This window comes from Mus pahari, chromosome 2 (assembly GCF_900095145.1).
Source record: "Mus pahari chromosome 2, PAHARI_EIJ_v1.1, whole genome shotgun sequence".
Lineage (NCBI taxonomy): Eukaryota > Metazoa > Chordata > Mammalia > Rodentia > Muridae > Mus > Mus pahari.
This window is the reverse complement of record NC_034591.1, coordinates 108,565,771-108,583,609: the sequence shown is the minus strand read 5'-3', so window position 1 is coordinate 108,583,609 and position 17,839 is coordinate 108,565,771. Positions and strand designations below refer to the sequence as shown.

Sequence of the window (17,839 nt, the reverse complement as noted above, 5' to 3'; positions counted from 1 at the left end):
CACCGTTGTAGAACACCAGAGTTCAGATCCCAGCACCCATACTGAGGGACACACAATTGCCGGTGACTCCAGCTCCAGGAGCTCTGACCCCTCCCCCAGCCCTCTGCACACTCGTGCACATGCATACTCAAGTATATGTATATATGTGTATACACACACACACACATACACACACAGACATAAATAACAAAAATAAATTAAAAAATAAAAACCCCAATCACCCTCAATCCCACATAAGGACACAGCATACAGACCACAGTGGGCATGCAGAACACCTCTTCAGCTGGCATGGTGGCCTATAATCCCAGCACCTAGGGCAAGAAGATTGCCGTGAGTGGGCCAGCCTGGCCTATATAGTGAGTTCTAAGCCAGCCTGAAGTACAGTATGAGGCCCTGTCTTACTAAAAGATGACCCCCCACACACAACCCTTTTTTCTTTTCTTTTTTCTTTTTTAAGATTTATTTATTCATTACATGTAAGTACGCTGTATCTGTCTTCAGACATACCCAGAAGAGGGCATCAGATCTCATTATGGATGGTTGTGAGCTACCATGTGGTTGCCGGGATTTGAACTCAGGACCTTCAGAAGAGCAGTCAGTGCTCTTAAACCACTGAGCCATCTCTCCAGCCCCTCTGGACAATGAATTGGAACAGCCTGAGCTGCTCAACTTTAAGTTTCAGTTTGTAACGTGGGATTAATCATTCCTATACAGAACATCTGAGAGTTAAAACTCATGGAGGGGCTGGAGAATTCTTACCTAGCATGCACCAAGCCCTGGGTCCATCCTCAGCACCACTCAAACCATGATGCATGCCTAGGACATTCGCACTGGAGAGGAGAAGACAGGAAGATGAGGGATTCAGGATCAAACTCAGCTAGATAGTGAGCTTGAGGCTAGCCTGTGCTACATGAGACTAACAACTAACTAAATAAACAAATAAACAAATAAATAGAATTAAAAGATCCAGGACCAGGCTCTCACCACAGGCAGGAAGCCAGCTAGAACCAATCTCAACGTCTCTCTCCCTCTCCCTCTCCCTCTCCCTCTCCCTCTCCCTCCTCTCTCTCTCCCCCTCCCCCTCCCTCCCCCATCTTCCTGCTGGTGGAATGGTCTTTGTAGATATGTCTTGATCCCACATTTGGCTTCAGGAGGAGGGACTATCTTCCTTCCATTATGTAGGTAAGGTTTAACCCAAACCCTAGTCATGAGAGGCCTCAGAAGACCTGGCAGCTTAGACTCAAGGCTACCAGCTTTTGCCCACATTATCAAGGCTCCACAATTCAGCTGTCAGCTCATGCCCCAAAATATATCATGTCACCCAGCACAGGAAGAAACCCCTCCTCCAGCTCTCTCCACCCCTCTCCCTCCCCATCTCTGGGGAGCAACAGTTGTTTCTCTCAGAGTTTCCACTGCTTCCCCACCCCTCAGGGCAATAACCCTCTGTGCCTGGCACAGGCCCTGCCCTTCCTGCCAGGGGCAGCTGCTGCTGGGGGAGCTGCCTACCCACACACTACTCCGGCACCCAGCACTGGTTAAGCATAAACAGGAGTCTGCAGACAGAGCCAACCTAGGGGCCCCTCAGAAAGTGTCCTAGCTGGGATAGTGGCAGGGCCAAGCAAAGCCACATATGGATGGGTGTCCCTGGATGCTAAGGGTTGGCTTCTTCTAACCTTTGCTGGTTGTTCTATTCAGAACCACCCTCAGGGGGAGGTAGCTGAGGCCAAACGGCACCACCCTAGATTGAGAGGTGGCAGGTGAGTTTAGGAGCTCGGCTGTAGCTCCCCACAGAGTGTGATTTTGGGTTCGATGTCCAACATGCAAATCAGGGCAGAACACAGAGGTCATAGGTGCATTCAGGAGCTTGGGTGTAACACAGGGAAGGTGTGTGGCCTTAGGCTCATCCCCTACTTTAGGACTCAGAACAGACTATCTGTTCATTGCTCCTGGTGCCCCTGTGTGATACTGAGCACATGGCCTGAGCTAAGCCCAGTATTCTAATCTGCCCCTGATTTGGTGGTGGTGGTGGGGATGGTCAGGAAGGCAGCACTACCCAGAGGGACTAGGGTCAAAGTTTAGGGTCAGGACGGGAAGTGTCATGACAGCAGGGGACAGTGACAGGGACACAGACAGCAGGGGACACTGACAGGGTTGGTTGAGCATATGTGTGAGAGTCAGTTCTGGTAAGTGCCAGTGGGCTGCGAAGGAAAGTAGTGGGAGTGACAGGGGGGCTGAAGTCACCACCCCAGCCTGTCCCCTTCATTTTTTAAAATTAAATTTAAAAATTTGAAACTGTTTCTAATTGCTGAGACTGACTTCGAACTCACTCAGTAGCTCAAGCAGATCTTGAATTTGGGGGTATTCCTGTTTCACAGCCCTAGTAGCTAGGATTCTAGGTATGGACCACCAGGCCTGGCATGCCCCCGTTTTTATAGCACAGAAAAGCAGAGCCAAGAGTCCAATGCCAGGCACAATGCACCTGGTTGTCAAGCCTCCCTTTAACAGAGGACCAAAGGGTACCTGAGTACCTCAAACTAGCAGGTATAGAAAAGCACTGAGGGCTGACTGGCTGAATGCATTCCAGGGAGGGACCAGGCTCCATCCACACCCCATCCAAGGCTTCTCGGACCACGGAAGCAGAAGAGACAAGTAGAGAAACTGGGGCACATCAGCCTCCTGGATTCTCAAGGAGCCCTTTCCAGAAGTTAATACTTCTGGTTGGGTCCTTTGGTCCTGGATGACAGTGTCTCTTGCAAGCTCTGGGCATCTCTCTCTCTCTCTCTCTCTCTCTCTCTCTCTCTCTCTCTCTCTCTCTCTCTCTTTCTGTGTGTGTGTGTGTGTGTGTGTGTGTGTGTGTGTGAAGTAGAAGGAAGAGGGTCTTTGGGCTCCAGTGCTATGTGGCTTCATCCCTTGCAGTCTACGGACACTTATCAGGAAGTACATCTGGCCTTACCCGTCACATCTGATGCTCTGGTGTCTGGGTGCTGAAGAGGCACTGAAATGGGTATTGTTTATCTCAGAAGTGAAGCCAGGCAGAGGGAGAGAAGGAGAAGGAGAAGGAGAGGAGAGACAGAGGAAGAGGGAGAGGGGAAAGGAGAGGAGAGGCAGAGAGAGACCAATGAAACTTTAGGCAGACAGGGCATAAAATCAAGAGAGACAAGGAGCCTCTAACCAGGGACAGCTGGATGCAGCAGCTGAGGTGGTGGCCCTGGTTAGGCAGCCCTCCTCCCCCACTGCTTTCCACATCCAGTTAGGGAATAGCAGACCCCCTAGGGTGGGAAGAGGGGTGGAGGAATGGTACCAGCTGGCTGTGGGCTACCTCCTCTGAAACCTGCCTGATGTGACACTCCCTTAACGGGTGTCCTGCAGCTGGCAGAGGCCAGTCAGTTCCACCTCCTCCCAGCCATATGGGTCTGCACTCACCAGTCCGGATCTTAGGATCCCAGGCCCCTCGCTGAAATGGGTCTATCTAGCAAGAGTGGCCATATATGCTTGTAATCCTAGCACTCAAGATATTGAGGCAGGAGGATTGCCATGAGTTCTCACTATGTAGTTCAGGCCAGCCTGAACTACATAGTGAGACATTGTCTCAGAAAATAAAAAGACATCGAGATAGCTCAGCTGTATTTGCCATGCAAACCTGATGACCGAAGTTTGCTCCCTAGAATTCCCATAAAAGCGGAAGGGAAAAAAAAAACCCAACTCTTCGGAGCTGACATGTGACCTCAAAGGCGTGAGTGCTGATGTCACAGACAAACTAATAGTAAAGTTAAAAGGAAAATGGCAATAAAATGACTTGTACCAATGTTTGTGTGCATGTTCTGTTTGTGTATGTATGTGTTGTATATATGCATATGTGTTTGAGTGGGTGTTTGTGTGTGTCTCCCATGGTATGAACCCTAGTTGCTTGTTATGGTGTGGCCACTCTGTGCCTCAGTTTCCCTGAGGGCTAAGTGATGGGTGTTAATGCAGCACTGGGCCCAGTCAGACCTCAGCCCTACCCTGTGCTCACTCTGATGGGCAGAAAATAAACCTTAACTTGTTACACATGACTCTGGGGACCCAATATTGTGCACCAGTCTAGATCTCTGACACTACCCAGACTTCCAGGTAGGGAAACTGAGGCCCTGGGGGGACAACTCAGTGAAGATTGGGCAGCACACAGGATAAGTAGGTGGTGGCAGGCATGACTCAAAGATTTGGTTCTGTCCTGAGACAGCCCGAGGCCTAGAGGTTGTATGTGCGAAGGAGGCAGAGGTGAGTGGGGCTGCCCACTGGGTAGTGGCTGAGCTGGAAACCACCAGGCACCTTTGGGAATCTTGTGTCAGGAGGTGGCCCTGGGACACCAGCAGAGGCAGCAAGGGAACAGCTGGGAGGGGCCTTCAAAGGCTTCAGAAGAGAGGAACTGGACAGGCTTTGGCCTGGCTGTTGTGGAGGTAATAACATGGGGGCTGGCTGTGAGTCAAGCTAGGGGCCTACCAAGGAATGAGTGAGTGAGTGAGTAAGTGAGTGAGTGAGTGAGTGAGTGAGTGAGTGAGTGAGTGAGTGAATGGGTGGATTTTTATCATATATACAAAGATCAAATTTGGTGCTGGAAACCATCCCATAGAGTCAGGATTCTGGCCTCATACAATCTGAATAATAATATGAGTCTGAACACTGAACCAGGCACATGGCTTATGGAATCATTACAATAACCTCACAAGGGAGCACCTGTTACACACACATGCACACACAATCGCTTTTTTTTTTTTACATTGATTTGTGTAGGTTCATGTTCATGTAGGTGTGGGGGTGCCATGGAGCTCATGTGGAAGTTAGAGAACAGTTTTTAGGGATCACTTCTCTCCTTTCTTCATCTGAGTGCAGAGATCAAACTCATGTCATCAGACTTGTCAGCAAGCCCCTTTACATGCTGAGCCATCTTGTTGGTCCTGCTCTCCCTTACCCTGGATCCAGAACGATGGGATGTTCAGAGAGGCAGGGGAGCAGCATTCTCTGGCTTAGGGTCCCAGTAGAGGAGGCCCGGGGCTAGGAATGGGAGGGCAGGAGGAAGGCACAATGGAACCTTCCAGAGCAAGACAGGCTGCAAGTCAGGTATTTGAGTCACACATTGAGAATAACAGAGCCCTGATGATAATAAGTTTCCAGAACAGCCCCCCCTGTCCCAGGCCTGTCTCCACCTCCTGCTGAGGCGGTGACAAGTGACAGCTGTGTTCCAGGTCCCAACCAAGTGAGGTGTCACTGCCCATTTCAAGAGGAGACCGAGGTGCCAGTCATGGACAGTATTGAGCCTGGCACTGAGGGCTTAGGTGTCAATGCTGGGGTCAGGATGTGCGTGTGGGAGGCAGCCTAAGAGAGGGCAAAGCTTAGAAACCTAAGCTTGTTTACACCTGGGGATTAAGGCAGAGTGTGTGTGTGTTGGGGGGGGNGGGGGGGAGGGGGAGGGGCCAGTTGCCAGAGAGGCAGGCAGGTAGCAGCAGGCCTAGTGGGTGGACCAGGCCAGCCTTGCCCAGGTTGGGTGTCTGCATGCCACCGGGTGGCCCATAGGTCAGACTTCTTTTAAAATTAGATTATCCCATCCTATGTAGCCAAGGGGGACCTTGTATATTTCTCAGACTAGAGGAGTGTCCTGAGCTATCCTTCTACTGCACAGGTGGAGAAACAGAGGCATGGAGCCTGCCTGAGGTCATGCAGCTACAAAGAGGTAGAGTGGGGATTCAAAGCCAGACCCTTGGCTTCAGAGCCCCTCTAGCTGGCTCCTCGGCTGCTGGTTGCTCCTGCCAAGTTTGCTTGTTTGTTTTTCATGATGAACCCTAGGAAAGGCTTTTCAAACCGGGGGTCGCCCTAGAAGCAAATGTGAAGGCAGATTTGGTTTTGCCATTTTCCCTGGGTTCTCTTTGTCTGTTCAGGGTCAGAGACCTGCTTTCTGTTTATTGAGCTAACAGCAGCAGATAGCAGGGGGACTCCTCACAGATAGCTCCTTTGACCTGTGACCAGCCTAGGGCTCAGTTCTATCGCTCACTGTCAGAGGCTCCTGGCCAGGCGCAGCTGAGCTCGACTGAGCAGCCTGCAGACTCCCAGAGCCACTTCAGGATTATCTACTCTGAAGCCACCAACAAGATAACAAGCCCTCTCTCACTGCAAAGCCAAGACTGGTTGTCACCATTCTGGATGTCTCCAAAGGGCTGGTCCCCAGGCTAGACCAGTGAGGCAGGGGTATGTTCAGAAAGCTACCCCTTTGGTATCCTCACTTCGAGGATACCAAAGTGGAGGCTCGAAGCAGTGGTGATTGGCCCAGCCACAGTAAGGTAAATCCAAAATTTGTTTTTAGTGACTTTGATCATGCAGGGTAATGGGGTACAGCACGATAGAAAGATGCATACGTATGTGGGTGTAATGTTCAAACGAGGGTAGTTAACATCTTCATGGACGTACATGCCTAGAGTCCCAGCACTTGTGAGGCAGAGACAAGAGGATCTCTGCTTATAGAGAGAGTTCAAGGTCAGCCTGACTCATACAAGATTGTTTCAAAAAGAAAGAAAAAGTACTTGTGGCTGAAGGTGGTTCAATGGTTAAAGCACCCTCGGCTCTTGCAGTTTAGGCAGTTCATAATCTCCTGTCACTTCAGCTCCAGGGGATCCAGTGCCCTCTTCTGGCTTCCTCAGGCACCTGTGTGCACATGGTACACATAAACTCACGCAGGCGCAATACACATATTAAAATAAATAACTACAAATATGTAAATTAATCTTTAGAAACCTGTTCATTTTGAGATAGAGATCTGTATAGACCGGCTGTTTTTGAGCTCCATATATAATCAGAGAATGATCCTGAATTCATCATCCTCCTGCCTCTACTTTCCAAGTGCTGGGATTTTATTCCCATTCCTGTTTGTTTGGTTTAGTTCTGTTTTTCAATATAGGCTCTCACCGTATAGGCCTGGCTGTCCTGGAGCTCACACTGTAGACCGAGCTGGCCTCAAACTCTGAGATCTGCCTACCTCTGCCTCCCAAGTGCTGGAATTAAAGGCCTGCACCACCACATCGGGCTTCCATTCCTGCACCACCACATCGGGCTTCCATTCCTGCACCACCACATCGGGCTTCCATTCCTGCACCACCACATCGGGCTTCCATTCCTGCACCACCACATCGGGCTTCCATTCCTGCACCACCACATCGGGCTTCCATTCCTGCACCACCACATGGGGCTTCCATTCCTAGTTTTATTTCGTTGTTTGACTTGAACCCAGGGCTTCATGTTAGACAATTGCTCTGCCAAACAAGGTACTCCCAGCCTTTCTTAACACTTCCTCGATCCCACTTCTTCGATCCTTCCTTCTCTCTCTCCCCCCTTCCCTTCCTCCCTCCCTCCTTCTCCTCTTCCTTTTAACCTTTTATCTAGTCCAGTCTAGCCTTGATTTTGGGCCAATCCTCCTGTCTCAGCCTCACCAGTACTGGGTTTGCAACAGTGTACAGTCATTGTGGTTCTCCTTAAGTGTCTTTAAATAGGTTGTTTTGTTTTGTTTGTTTTTTTGCGTTGCTTGTAAAATACAGTGTGGTGATGTTTCAGTGGAGAGCATGGAATCAGAGCCCCTAAGCTTCTGTCCCTCTGGATTGCGTTGTTTCAAAGCTCTAAGCCCCTCTTGGATTCAGGTCAGATTCCCTCAGGCTCTGCCTTCCTTCCTACCCTTTCTCTTCCTAGTCTTTCCTTTCCAGCAGGCTGTCTGGGCCCCTTCCTCCCCAAGGCTGGGACCCCAGATTCTCCCCCTCCTCCATTCCACTCACCCGCCATCAGTCAAGGCCACAGACTCCTTGAAGCCACTCCAGGCTCTGTCATCACAGAGAGCAGTGTGGAGGGGGGCAGACGGTGATAACCAGACCACGACCCAGGGGAGCGGACACTGAGGAGGCTGCAAAGAGAATTGCCTCATCGGAGTCAAGGGAACCTTCCCGGGGACTTCCTGGAGGGGGAACCTGACCCCCACAGGACACATTTCAGTCTTAAATACTGTTAGACACACATGGATGTATAGCAATGCTCAGTTCCCCTTTCTTGGAAAGCAAGCACTACCTCTGAGGAAGTGAACAGGGGGTCCGATGCCCCTCCAAATCTTATACCAGGCACCCGGCCCAAGGTTGGTTTTCCCTCCCTGCCATAATCTTGTCATAGATGTACAGAATGGAGAGTGCCTTCATAAAGATGGAAGAAGGCCATGGTGGTCCAGAGAGAGCACTGAACTTGCCAAAGTTCATGTAGCCGGTGGGGATTTTAAGTGGACAGCACACTTCCTAATTCCTTTCCCTTCTCGTTCTCATTATCCACTACAGTTCTATCCTGAGGAGAGTGGCCATCACTGGTCGTCCAGTAGAATCCCTGGACCCCAGCTCAGGTCCACACACAGCACAAGGGCTTGGGAATATACATCTACAACAATAGTAGATGTTGTCATTATTTCTGAGATAGGGTCTAAATTAGCCCAGACCCGCCTCAAACTCATTAGGTAGCTGCAGATGGCTTGGAGCTTCTGTCTCTGCCACATGAATACTGGGAGTACAAGTGTGTGTCACCAGGTCACGGGGACAACCATAATGGTGACACCTTACCTCCCTGAGTTCTAAGTTCCTCATAGTTTATCCACAAGCTGGAAGAGGACCACACTATAAATGCCACCTGAGAAGACAGGTAACTAGCCCCCAGCTTCACAGCAGACAGATGCTGTGCAGGGTTGGTACCTGTGCTCAGAACAGCCAGTGATGGGGAACGTGTCCCAGTGATGCTGGATGCTTTACCCAAATGGGGTCACTTTCAGGTGTGGGTGGTGGTGGGCCTTGGGTGGTGTTTTCATCAGTAACTCTTGGCCCTGAACTGGGTGTCTCAGAGAAAAGATACTAAGGTGAACTTAGTGCAGCTCAACCTTGGCTGAGCAGAAGGAGCAGCCTGGGGACTGGGTAGGGCCAGCCTCCAGCCAGAGCCGGTTCCCAACACTTGCACATGCATCTTCTGCATCATCCTGCCTTGTCATGGCATGGGGACTGGCAGACAACATCCTTAAGCTCCAGGCATGCTCTGCCCATACCTGCCCACACCTGCCTGTTGGAATGTGGAGCCCTGTCAGCCAGGAGCTCAGCTGAAAGGTGATGAGGGAGAGAGGGAAGATGGAGTGTCCCTTGGGAGTAGGGTATCCCTGAAACAAGCAGTGTTTGTATCTGGGCTCTAAGCTTCCCAGCTTGGGGATTTTCCTAGGCATTTCAGAACACCTTGGGACCTTGGGGGCCTTGTCTGTGAAATGAGAGTTTAAGGATTCAGCCATTTCTTACGACCCTAAGTATCACAGATCTGAGGCTACTATTAGGAGTGGCCCAGAGAGCTGAAGGTGCTTTATCCAGCTCACATAGCTTTGCCTTTCTAGCCAGGATACAGTGCAGGCCCTGGGCTGATGGAGCAGTTCAGGACTGGTGTCCCCACAGCTATGCCAGATGAGAAGGAATCAGAGGCTGTGTCTGTGTGTGTGTGTGTGTCTGTGTCTGTGTGTGTGTGTCTGTGTATGCAGGGTGTGGGGTGAGCTGAGATTCTAAACCATAACCACTGAAGGATACTTCATGAATTGTAAGTTTATTTTATTTTATTTTGGTTTTTTTCAAGACAGGGTTTCTTTGTATAGCCCTGGCTGTCCTGGAATTCACTCTGTAGACCAGGCTGACCTTGAACTCAGAAAACTGCCTGCCTCTGCCTCCCAAGTGCTGGGATTAAAGGCGTGCGCCACCACCACCACCACTGCCCGGCGTACGTTTATTTTTTTAAGACAAGGTCACAGGTAACCAGTTATAACTTTCAACTTCTGATTCTCCTGCTCACCAAGTGCTGGGGTTAGAAGCAGGTCCCATCATGCTCGGCTTATGCCATGCTGCAGATGGAAGCCGGGATCTCAGGTATGCTAGGCAAGCTACAGACCCTGTTCCACAGTTAGAAAACGGAATGATTTGTCTCTAAGTTGCAGGAATTGAAAAGGAGAAGGGCACTGGGGTGATAGCAGTGAGAGAGATGGCCTGTGTTAGGTCTGTCTGGTCCCACCACCATTTTCCATTCCAGTCAGAGACAGAGAAACAGAATGGCTCTCCATTCCTCACAGTTTCCAGAGCTTCCCCGGGGCGGTGTGTGTGTGTGTGTGTGTGTGTGTGTGTGTGTGTGTGTGTGTGTGTGTGTGTGAAAACAAAGGACATCAGACAGATGTCCTTTCTCTTGGTCATCTTCAGAGACAGGGCAGGCTCATTAGCGGGAGATAGGAATTAGGGACCTGGAGGGGTTGGGGGAGTTGGGATGGGGGGTGCTGCAAGCAGATGGCTTTCACACCTTCAAATAGCTTCATGGCTTCCAGTGGGCAGAGGACATGCCTGGGGCTTAATCTGAAACAAGGGAGTGAATCACTAGACACCTGGGGGTCTGGGCCAGTGTGGACGCTGTGACACTAAAGTGTGAAAACTTGGGCATGGATTTAAGGTGAGGGCACCCAGTGGCTTCCCTAATACCAGGCTACTGTGTGTTATGACCTGGGTGGAGAGGATAGGACAGACACACAGGTAGCTGTGCCATAGGATGTCTCTTGGCAGCTGGCTTGTGACTTGGTGGCCGGGAGGGTTATGGACAAGCAACAGGACTCGATGACATCTCCAGATTCGGGAGGAGTTTTAGAGGAAGAACACCACCAATCTTATGGGCAAGACCTGAGCTCACAGAAATGTCTCTCAAGACTTTTAGCGACTCCCCCAGTTAGCATCTCAGTGGCAGCCTCCAGTCTCAGGACTTTTCAGGGGAATGCCAGTGTGGAGGGGCAATGCTTAAGAACGCCACCTTAGGAGCCAGACTTGAGCAGGTTCATGTTGCTGGGTGACCTCTGCTTGTTCAGCAACCTCTCTGAGCCCCAGTGCTATCCTTCAACCAGAAAAACTATCTTCTACCAGGGCTACAAGGATTAAATTACATAATTCGGGCAAATTACTCAGTATGGAAAAACAGCAACTAACATAATCGTGCTTGCACTATCAGCCTTGCCAAGCGGAAGGAACACTTTGTTTGGAATAGGAACTGTTTACAGGTACTGGAGCATGGCTCAGGGGCTAAAAGCCATTAAGCGGAAATCCTCTCTCAGCACGACCTTCATATTCCCTCCTCTGCAGAAGCTCCAAAATGAAAGTCATTAGCGTTGGCGTGGGAGGTTAATCTCAGGTCTGCACAGAGCTTCTACTCAGGAACGCAGTGGGTGGGTTCTGCAGCTCTTGGCCCACTTTATGCCTCCAGAGAGAGCACATGATCGTAGTCCCAGCACTTGAGAGGCGAAGGCAGAGAAGGATCAGAAGTTCAAGGCCATCCTCAGCTATAAGTTGAGTTGGAGGCTAGCCCACCAAGGCCCAGAAGCAACTTCCCTGGGACACAGGATGAGGGGAGGATGAAGAGATGCGTGCTGTGAGGAGATTCTTTTGATAAGTATCTACTAATTGGCGTGTTCATTTTCTTACCACAGCCTCAAAACAGCAAGAAGAACGCTCTCTTCACTTTACTGGGGAGAGGGGAAGGGGAGAATGGAGGCACAGTGCAGGCAGGTAACTTCTCCAAGGCTTCACAGCTGTGAATTGGCAGAGGCAGGATTTGAACCCAGGTCAGTTGGCTTTGTAGACCATGCTCTGTCTCTCTTGCTGTCAACCGCTCTGCTGTGCCACATGTGCTAACAGTGCCACACTTCACGCTTCAGGACAGGTGGCTGTCAGCAGTCTGCAGAAAACAATGCCTCCACAGCAAGAGGTACAGCTGGGGGCTGGCTAGCTCCATCTTTCTTTGAGCCATTGTGCTTTGGGGGTCTGAGAATCAAGTCATTCATTGTGAAACCTTTTTTTTTTTTTTTTTTAAAAGATTTATTTATTCTAAGTACACTGTAGCTGTCTTCAGATGCACCAGAAGGGGGTGTCAGATCTCATTACAGATGGTTGTGAGCCACCATGTGGTTGCTAGGATTTGAACTCAGGACCTTAAGAAGAGCAGTCGGTGCTCTTAACCACTGAGCCATCTCACTGGCCCTGGGAAACCTTTCTTATCTCTCTGATAAGCAATAATTGAATATTGAGTGTACACCAGGCCCTGTTCTGAGCCTTCTTAGGGTCCAGAGAAGAGATTGACTGAATATGTAGTCCGGCGGAAGGGCAACCACGAGGAGTGGGTATTGAGGGATGAATAGGAACTCGCCAAGAAGAACAGACCAGTCTGGTCAGGGAAGCAGGTTAATGCCTCGTTCAGCTATCATCAGAGAAGTTTCCTCCTGCAGCAGATGGGAACAGATCCAGAGACCCAGATGGAGACGGTGTGCAGAAAGTGAGAGGAGCCCTGTAGGAAAGGGGGCAGAAAGAGTAAAAGAGTCAGAGAGGATGGAAAACTCTAAACCAACAGGACTGATGCAAATAGGAGCTCACAGAGACCAAGGCAGCACGCATAGGGCCTGCGTGGGTCTGCACCAGAAGGAGATGAAAGGAGAAGTGGCCACATGCCCCACTCCTAACCCAGAAGTTATCTCCAATTGGTAGCAACTTGCAAATGAAAATTTAGTTTCGTCCAAGGGAGTCTCACTGTGGGAAACAAGCTACTCTGAAGGGCAGGCTGCGTGCCCAGCAGTAGATGGTCAATAGAAAGGGACTCAGCAGCATCTTTGGAGGTTCCTTGACTTACAATGCCCTGCAAAGGTTCTCTCTTTTTGTCTCTGTCTCTGTCTCTGTCTCTGTCTCTGTCTGTCTGTCTGTCTGTCTCTCTCCCTCCCTCTCTCCCTCCCTCCCTCTCTCTTTCTGATTTTATCTTTTTATTTTTATTTTATTTTATAAAATAAAAGGGGGTAGATCAGAATGGGAAGGAGGTGTGGAGGAGTTGAGAGTAGATGAAGGGAAACTAATCAGGATATAATATGTGATGAAGAAGATGAAGAGGAGGAGGAAGAGGAATAAGAGGAGGAAGAAGAGAAAGAGAAAGAAAAGAGATGGAAAAGAAGAAGAGGAAGATGCAGAGAAAGAAGGAGGAGAAGGAGAAGGAGGAGGAAAAGGAGGAGGAGGAGGAGGAGGAGGAGGAAGAAGAAGAAGAAGAAGAAGAAGAAGAAGAAGAAGAAGAAGAAGAAGAAGAAGAAGAAGAAGAAGAAGACAAACAGATGAAAAGGCAGCTATAAAAACATGGTCATGAGAAAGCTTGGGCTTTGTTTGGAGATGTCAAAAGGCTTAGCATCTCTAAGATACAAGCACAGAGTAGGGGCTCAGTGTGCTGGGTCACTTGCAGCGTGGGCTGCTCAGGTGTCTGGATAAGCTAGGCAGAGCCTGAGCTAGGGCACGGGTGGAGTGCTATGTGGGAAGGGGAGATGCAGATTATGTGAAGGTGGGGATAGAGGTTGGTCCTAAGTGTCCCTCTAGAGTGCCCAGCTGAGTGGAGGGGAGAGTTAGGGTGGGGCCCTGCTGGAGGTCTGGTGGGGGAAATAGGGTATGGGTATGAGCCACCTCTACCCAGTGCCAGGCTGAAGAGTCTGAATCCCTTGGAAACCCAGCCTGCAAAAGCCTAGGGTGAGACTGGACCCAGGTGGACACAGTAGGGAGAAATAGAGCTGGATTTTGACTCTACCACCCCATTGCCCATCAGGAAGATCGTTTTGATAACTACTAGCATCCTCTTCTATAGACTAGATTGTGTTGGTCAGCCTGTGGCCAGTTGGGGACCTGACCCTGTCAGTTGGTTTGTCCTCTGGAGGGCCACGGAGCTTACCTGAACCTTCATTCCAACCTACCCCAATCTCTTAGCTCCCATGCTTTACCTGACAACTCCACTGGATAACTCCACTGCTCAACTCCTTGAATAAGCCTTGATGCTCGGGGACATCAGGTAGCCAGATATGCCAGTCCTGACTCACGTGTCCCACCCCCACCCCACCCCGCCAGCAGGAGTCTCATGTTCTGGCTGCAGAACATATAGACGTTCTCCAAGGAAGACATGCCATGCCTCTAGGCCATAACCCATGCTGGTCCCCCTGCCTAAGGTGCTCATCCTTGTGTGTGTGTCGAATCTCTATAGCCCAGGCTAGTATCTATGGGGCTGAGTCATGAGAGGAGAGGAGAGGAGAGGAGAGGGGAAGGAGGGAAGTTGGTACATGGCCAGCACAGTTTGCCACAAACATGGTTCTCATCCAAGCTGGCAGTCAGACTCCAGAGCCTCAGGGGTGGGCACCAGGCCACCACGAGGAGGCGAGATGGCCAGGCAGGACTCTCAGCACAGTTTCCCAAGCTGCCAGGACTCTGGAATGTGCGGTCCCGTCCTGTCTCGTCTGTGGTTAGGGAAATATTCAGCTGAAAATAAGCACTCTCATCCCTGGTGTAGGGTGACATGGAGGGCCCTCTGACCCACATGGAAGAGCCCTGAGCACTGAGCCTGGTCACGTTCACCTCCAGAGGCCCACCGGCACCACACTGTGTGACACCTCATTAACCTCTCTGTGCCAATCATCTGTTGCCTTCACTGAGGAGAGAGTGGCTCCTGTCAGCTCAGATATCCAGAGCCCAGGGTGCTCTGCCCTGCCTCCGTGTCTGCCCTCAGAGCACACCTCCTGAGGTTACCTGTTCCTCCCCATGTGTTAGCTAGCCTATAGCTCTGCCGGTGCGTGGATGGAGTTGATTCCCTGACACCAGCCCAGCCTCTGCTGTCCCCAGGCTCTAAGGTTTCCTTATCCCACCCAGAAATAGGCCTGCAGAGGCCAGGGGACCAGCTGTAGGCTTCTCTGCCTGTCACTGTTCTGCTTTCCGGTGAGAATGTCTTTCATTGCCACCTGTCGTCCTCAAGGACATTGGTGGCTGTTTTTGCTAGCTTGCCCTGGCCTCTTTCTGGACTGAGGAGGGGACACTCAGTAGCTAACAGTGCAGGTTTGCACCTGTGAAAGAATGCCCAGGGAAGGCTCATTTAGGATTCAGGGTCACGAGTCATACAGGCGTCAAGTTAGGGCCCAGTTTAGTCTATAACAGACAGGGCTCACCAGGGTTAATGTTTGGGTTCAGTCAGAGACAAAGCTGAGGTCTGCATGCAGTCAGGATCAGGACTTTGCTCACTAGATGAACCAGGAGCATGGATTAGTATATCTCCAGTCCTGCCCAAGACCAGAGTGGAGATCCCATTCAGGATCAGGGCTCAGCTGGAACGAGGATCTATGCTGAACTTAAAACCAGATTGGAAGTCTGTGAGCAGAAGGGCTGAGTCTGGGGTCTAACTCAGTCGTAACTCTCTATGAGGGCAACCTGAAAACACTGTCAGACTACGCTTATAAACCCAAGTATGGGAGGGATGGAGGCTCAGCCTACATCTGTTTACAAGTTCTGCTAGAAGCACACAACAGTGCAAACTGGGAGTCAGAGCCACTTGACTCCCTCCCAAACTGTGGACCCCTGCAGTAAACTGACATTTCCCTCTGTCTCTAGGGAGCCACCTCCAGGGATGCCCACGCAGCCATCCATGGCATCATCAGCCCCCTGCAGGCTCCTCCAGCTCCAGGATGGTTAAGGGAAGAATCTGTGGGAAGAGGAGGCAGGATGGGGTGAGCGCTCAGTCCCTCCCCCCCAAACCCCAAGGCCCTGCAGCCCCCTTGGAGTGGGCATGTTGACAGGAGGCTTAATGAGGCCCAGAGGGAGGTGCTCTCCCAGGGCCACCTGGAAGGAAGCCCGGGTTGGGGATTAAATTAAATGCTGGTGTATGTCCCAACAGGCACAAAGGCACGAGCCCAGGCCCAGTCACCGCAGGAGTCTGCCATAATTACAGGGCAAAATAAGTTTCGGAACTTACATAAGTCCTCTAAGTGAGCCTTGAGGGTTAGGCCAAGTTGCTCTCATTCTCTTCTAGAAATCACTTGCACTATGAGGCTGCGCCTGTGAGCCCCCGTGGTCACTTCCTCAGGTGACAGGGTGGGAATGAACATAGATGGAGAACTTGGTTCCTGTCCCCATCTTGTAGAGAAGGCAAACTGAGGGTCAACAAGCGAAGATTACTTGTGTGAGACTTGACAAGCAGCAGGCTCCATGTCCCAGTCCCATCTCAAGCTATGGGAAGAGGGGCGGTACCTCCCCATCACCCAGTGAGGACCATCTGTGCCACAAAGGGAACTCATATACCTGGCAGAGACGCCTATATAATGAACGCTGGCTGAACAGGACACAGCAGGAAAAGAAAGGGTCCCATGCCAGTACCTGAGTACCCAAGTACCCGAGTACCCGTGCAGTGCTGGGGAGGCAAGGGGCATGGAGGGGTGAAAACTCACCCCCGAAGCACAGGACAAGGGTTCTGCAGCTGGTTCCGTTCCATCCTCACAGCATCTTCAGGATCTTCTGGTCGATAAACAGAGGCTCTAGGAACCACAGTCTCGTACCTACCCAAAGTAACAGCCCAGGGATGGTAGCGCTAGAGTTAGAACCGATGGCTGCAGGACTCTTAATGGCTGTGTCAACCTTAAAAAAAAAAAAAAAAAACCTACTATGTGCCTTGCACTGAGCCTTCCTTAGAACATTGAACAAGATGAACATTAGAGGACTATTACCGGGCTGGTGAGATGGCTCAGCGGGTAAGAGCACCCGCCTGCTCTTCCGAAGGTCCTGAGTTCAAATCCCAGCAACCACATGGTGGCTCACAACCATCCACAACAAGATATGTCTCCCTCTTCTGGTGTGTCTGAAGACAGCTTCAGTATACTTACATATAATAAATAAATAAATAAATAAATCTTTAGAGGACTGTAACTGCTCATTCCACCTCACAGACAGATGTGAGCAGAGAAGAGCAATGTAATCACCTAGTATGGTCATCTAGTATGGTCTCTATTCTTCCCTCTCTGCCCCCTCTACCCTCTCAGTGTAGGTAGAATCCCATGTTGCCAAAGCTGGCCTCAAACTGGCTGTGTGGCTGGGATAACCTTGAACATCAGATTCTCCTGTCTCCACACCCCAAGTACTGGGAGTGTTAGCGTTCACCACCACACTTGGTTTATGTGGTGTTGGGAATGAACACAGCGATTTGTGCATACTAGAGAAGCAGCTAGCTGAGCTGAATCCTTAGTCTTGGAGTACACCTGCAAACTCAAGACTTGGGAGACAGAAGCGGGAGGCTCAGGAGCTCAAAGTCATCCTACAGAGTTCAGTTCAGCCTGCGCTACAGGAGACCAAGTCTCAAGAAAACTAACAGCAGGGCCTGGGAGCATGTGTGCATACATGTGTGCACGCTCACACACACACACACACACACACACACACACACACACACACACACACACTGCCAAAAGAAGAGCCAGGTGCTAGGTGATACACACCTTTAATTATCGTGGGAAGGCAGTTGGCAGATCTCTGAGAGTTTGAGGCCAGCCTGGTCTATAAAATGCATTCGAGGCCAGCCAGGGCTGCCTAATGAGACAAAGTCATCAAAAGAAAAGGAGAGGAGGAAGAAAGAGAATAGGAGGCTGCGAAGGAAGGGCTGGCCCACGGGGAGGTGTGCAGCCTCACTAACCAGGGCCTGTGGGTCAGCACCACAGGACCTGATTCCCACCTGGTCCTCCTGCCTCTACTTCCTGCATACCAGGATCCCAGGCATGTGCCACCACACTCAATTTTACATTTCATGTGTACCCACTGAGCTAGGTACCCAGTCTATGTTGAACATCCTCTGTGTTTCTCACATTTCTTTTGTCTGGTTTTGCCGGGTGTGGTGGCACACGCCTTTAATCCCAGCACTCGGGAGGCAGAGGCAGGCGGATTTCTGAGTTCGAGGCCAGCCTGATCTACAAAGTGAGTTCCAG

General features: G+C 50.6%; 1 long non-coding RNA gene across 2 annotated transcripts in view; it reads right to left on the bottom strand.

Annotated features, from left to right (window-relative positions):
• Positions 1-12,009: 12,009 nt before the first annotated feature.
• Positions 12,010-17,839, bottom strand: part of LOC115063425 — a 16,922-nt gene continuing 11,092 nt past the window's right edge. The window contains exons 2-5 of one of the 2 annotated variants that reach the window (XR_003843302.1): positions 16,316-16,502; positions 15,844-16,021; positions 15,465-15,573; positions 12,010-12,378 (exon numbers count right to left, since the gene is read on the bottom strand). This is a non-coding gene — a long non-coding RNA (uncharacterized LOC115063425). The remainder of the gene's footprint in view (positions 12,379-15,464; positions 15,574-15,843; positions 16,022-16,315; positions 16,503-17,839) is intronic. The other variant, XR_003843303.1, reaches the window with a different exon arrangement.